This window comes from Trichomycterus rosablanca, chromosome 9, assembly GCF_030014385.1.
Source record: "Trichomycterus rosablanca isolate fTriRos1 chromosome 9, fTriRos1.hap1, whole genome shotgun sequence".
Taxonomy (NCBI): Eukaryota; Metazoa; Chordata; class Actinopteri; order Siluriformes; family Trichomycteridae; genus Trichomycterus; species Trichomycterus rosablanca.
In genome coordinates, this window is record NC_085996.1 from 1863148 (window position 1) to 1868255 (window position 5108).

Below are 5108 nucleotides of genomic sequence, written 5' to 3' on the forward strand. Positions count from 1 at the left end.
TATGTGGTGAGTACTATTTTTGAGGTTCAGATGCCCAGATATTATCTTTAATATTTTGTAAACTTTACAATGTCTATTTATTGAAATTCTATATCAGCCAAGTCAGATATCAATATTGTAATGATGGGGCTGTGACAGTATGGATTTTTACTATGGTGAAAAAGCAAAATATGCCTGCTCTTTGGCAATTTATTGCCAGTGACTTGTTAGCATGTAAATGAATATGGGTAATAAAATACAGTAAATAGAATAATAATTCTGATGAGAATATTGCAGTTGAAATCCATTTTGGGGCCCAGTGCGATCATTCACAAAAATGTGTAGGCTGATTTTATTATTACTTTATGTTATTTATTTATGTAATTTAGATGGATTGGGGTGTTGAGTCACTTATTAAATCTCATCTTTAGATTTTGATTGATCCTGTTTTTCTGAGAGCCGGTATGTCTCAGATGGGCGGGGCAGCCTGTTATATAGTAAGAACCTGTTCTTTTTTGTTCTGAAAATGTTTGTTTATATTCCACATGAAATTTAAAACAATTATTTATTTATTTGTTAAATAATCTTTATTATATCTTGTTTTTACCTAGAACAACAGTTTAATAATATTCTACTTTATCTTTGATTCGTTTGTATACATTAAATGTGATATTTCACATAGATTTTACCACAATTCTACCTTACTGGTACTTCTATATATTTTTTTACTGGCACAGTAGGTAGTGTGGGTGCCACTCAGCTCCCGGGTACAGGTAGCCTGGGTTTGAACCCTGCATCACACACTCTTTGGTAATAAGAGGAGTATTTGTGCAGGGCTTCTGTGTTATTTTGTTCCTTCAGGTCGTTTATTCCTTGTGTTATTTTATAAATATAAATGAATATTAAAATGTTGTATTTATTTTACGTTTCACTGGGGTTCATAGCTGTACTGGTGTAACTCAGACTCACTGGATCATAAATAACATCCTGAATATGTTTATTACAGCTCTGTGTGTTTGTTGGGTGGAAACGATTCAGATTCGTTCTTCAGATGCCTGGACAGATCAGGATCACAATTCCTAATATACACCGATCAGCCATAACATTAAAACCACCTCCTGGTTTCTTCCTGGCTCCACTTACCATATAGAAGCACTTTGTAGTTCTACAATTACTGACTGTAGTCCATCTGTTCCTCTGCATACTTTTTAAACCTGCTTTCATGCTGTTGATGATCCAGGACCCCCACAGAGCAGGTATTATTTAGGTGGTGGATGATCTCAGCAGGATCTCAGCACTGCAGTGACACTGACATGGTGCTGGTGTGTTAGTGTGTGTTGTGCTGGTAGGAGCGGATCAGACACAGCAGCGCTGCTGGAGTTTTTAAATACCGTGTCCACTCACTGTCCACTCTATTAGACACTAGTTGGTCCACCATGTAGATGTAAAGTCAGAGACGATCGCTCATCTATTGCTGCTGTTTGAGTCGGTCATCTTCTAGACCTTCATCAGCGGTCACAGGACGCTGCACACGGGGCGCTGTTGGCTGGATATATTTGGTTGATGGACTATTCTCAGTCCATCAGTGACAGTGAGGTGTTTAAAAACTCCAGCAGCGCTGCTGTGTCTGATCCACTCATACCAGCACAACACACACTAACACACCAGCACCATGTCAGTATCACTGCAGTGCTGAGAATGATCCACCAACTAAATAATACCTGCTCTGTGGGGGTCCTGACCACTGAAGAACAGGGTGAAAGGACTACAGTCAGTAATTGTAGAACTACAAAGTGCTTCTATATGGTAAGTGGAGCTGATAAAATGGACAGTGAGCGTAAAAACAAGGAGATTTCTTCTCTCTTTCTGTGAGGTGATGCTGAAGATGAAAAATTCGGCGTCCCAGAATAATTTTTCTCCTGTTTTAGATTTCGGCGGCGTGAATAATTTACTTGGGATGAATTTTCACTCTGGAGTTTCGGATCTGCGGCGCAGTTTAGTTTTGCGACGTATTAAAAACCACAGACGCTTTAAAACCGCTTATTTATTATTATTATTATTTAGATTACGTCTGATCTCGTTAATCTCTTTAGCAGTGAGACACAGACTCTTTTTCAGCTTCTTATCCTTCAGAGAATCTTTCAAAGCCTCAATTTCACCCTGTTTGAGCTTCTTCTCCAGGTCATCAATCAGTTTCTGGCTGTTTTCAGGATCAGAGACCCAGTCTTCCAGTTTGGCCATGGTGGATAAGGTCTTGAGATCTGTTGAAATGTAGATAATGTAGTTGTTTACACAGTGTATCAGATTTTCATTTGTACACTGGCTACTGCAGTTGAAGGTCAAAGCTTTGCAAACACTGGTAGGGAACACATTATCGTAAAAAGGAATTTGTGTCCTTACTGGTTTATTTTATTTTTGCATATTTGCAACTTTTAGTTTTTTTGCACCTCTTAAAAAAGTGTAATATAAGACAAGGGGCAGATAATTTGTCACAGCACACATATCATGACAGTACTACACTTTAAATAATTTTCTGCAATGGTTTCTTTTCTTTGACCGAATTATTGAAACCCAAACCCTGAATTTGATGCCTATAACACATTCCAATAAAAGTTACAGAATGTTGAAGTGGAGAAGGGTTTTGGGACTTAACAAAGATACAAGTTACCATCAAGGCATCTTTTCTTGGGAAGTCTGTAGTTATTTTAGCACGGTGATACCAGGCCTCATTCTGCCTGCACTACAACAGTGCGGCTTCCTAGACACAGAGTGTGTGTGTGCTTGACCAGCCTGCCTGCAGTCCAGATCCACAAGAAACACTGCAACAATCAGTGTCCTCAGTTCCAGACGCATTAAAAAGTCTCATTAATAAAAATGCTGATGGGACTTGGTAGGGAACACACCCCCGTCCTGACTTTTTTGGAGTTACAGCATCAAATTCTAAACGTGTTTCTATTTACAAACTAGAATGAGGTTGATCAGTGAAACATTAAGAATCTTTTCTTTGTACTTTTATCAGTTAAATAAAGATTTAAGGGAAGTAACACATCACACATTCTTCTTTTTACTGTCATGTATTAAACGTGACCCGTCTGTGTTGCTCAATTACAGATTAATAAATGATTGCCGTAGTTTTGAATTTTTTTATTGTCGTCCTGGTCAGGGTCGCGGATGGTCTGGTTTCACCAGAAAAGACTGGGTGCAAGGCAGGAATACCCTGGATGGGATGACGACATTAAAGCATTAATAGATTTTAGTGGGTTAGTAAGAATTTAGTTTTTACTTACTTGGAGAATTATTGAGACGGTTATCTGGTTCATCCACGCCGTCCTCTGTTTGACTCCTAAACCTCTTCCCTGTGTAAACATGTAAGAAAAAATAACACACACACAGAAAAATCACAAATACCTTCAAATCATCAAGCAAGACCTTAATATACCTAAAAATGACTAAATGTATAAAGGTATTTTAATGATTTACTTTAAGTGTTTCAGCCAAATCAGTTATATGAAATAAATGATGTCTGGAAAAGAGTAGGGCTGGGTATCGCCACTAATTTCCTGGATCGATTCGATTCGATTCACAAGGTCCCGATTCGATTCGATTCGATTTCGATTCAACACATTTAGGCATATTTGAGTTACATTAACAGGTTTTGTTTAAATATGTACAGATGTTCAGAGAACGAATGTGATAATTGTACAAAGAACATAATATTTTCATTAATAAAAATATTTGTGTATTTTGTTTACATAAATAATTACTCCAAAACAGAAAACAGTAACATTCATTTTTTATTATTATTTTATATGTCTGACACGCTACAACATTGTAAATGTAATGTAAACATACACCTGGCTGTTGAACAGCTTATGCCAAGTTTACACGACACGACACTCTGATTAACACCTGGTCGCTGTAATGTTCACACTACACGACTGATCGGCGATGGGGGTTTTTACACTACACCATCTATCACCAGGGGGAATCACAGGTGAGCTTCTCTGCTCTCCAAAACTACGTTCTGTCACGAAAACACACGTGAGAAGTGATGAAAGGTTTAATGATACCACGTCCAAACATGCACATCAACAAGTAGCGAGAGATGAAAGTTTGTGCGCCGATGAAATAAATGAATCTGAGTGGATTTGGCAACACGAGCAGCATGGCTTGTTCTATAGTGAGTTGGAGGTTAATAAATATTTTGTTTTGTAGAGAACGATCAGGTCAGAAATACTGTAAAACTCGCGTGTGCTGATGTATTCTGATAGAAACTATATTCCGCTCCTGAACCACCTGTTTACAACCTCGCCCCTGTGTTTCCCCTCGCTGTTTCTCACATTGATTGAGAGCCGAGTTTTGATCGCAGAGCGAACACCGAGTTCCTCCCGAATCCAGCACCGACCCGTCACCGAGCGAAAATCAGGGCTAGAATCATGTAGTGTGAACCAGGCATAACTTGAGCTTCTGCCATGCTGAACTGATGTGCAGATCAGATCTCGTTGCGCAAAAAAAAGACCGCTACCAGTCTGTGGGTCATTTATTACTGGGCCGCACAGAAAGAAAAAATAATTAGAGACGCTACAATAGCAATGAAAACACTGCGCCAATTTTCAACACACTTCAGGCGCTATTGCCTCCTATCACCACTAGGTGGGAGCTGCGTCTTGTTGCATTGAAAAAAGCTGATTTTCCATTATTGTGAGTTAGTTATTACACAGTTACATAGTTATTTTATTTTAAATCCTCCCACCCTGCCAGTCCGTGACATTATGTCTTAAATAAAACCGGTCCATGGTGCAAAAAAGATTGGGGACCTCAGCCCTATAGGTCAGAGTTTTACTGTGACTTACTCTCTGGTTCGGCATTGTCAACCTCATTTCTGTTAGAAATGTTAATAAATCAACCAACAAACCAATGATCATGATCAATTCTGTCATTTCTTACAGCCAGCAGTTAATATTCGGCTCCTTTAGTGAATAAGTTCTCTACAGAACTTGTTATCAAGCTACACCAGTAAAATGCTTAACTTTGCACCCCTGGGATCAGATGAATCCCCCCCCCATCTCCAAACCGGCAGGTGTAGCAACAATTCATAACAAGTATGTTCTTTTTTGTCTAATAATTAT

The 5108-nt window shown here is 38.7% G+C and overlaps 1 long non-coding RNA gene across 1 annotated transcript; it reads right to left on the reverse strand.

The window, feature by feature from the left end:
* Positions 1 to 2007: 2007 nt before the first annotated feature.
* Positions 2008 to 4455, reverse strand: LOC134320253 (uncharacterized). Its single transcript, XR_010013624.1, has 2 exons — positions 4320 to 4455; positions 2008 to 3335 (listed from the first exon to the last, which is right to left on the reverse strand). It is a non-coding gene; the product is annotated as an uncharacterized LOC134320253 (long non-coding RNA).
* Between the last annotated feature and the right edge of the window lie 653 nt (positions 4456 to 5108).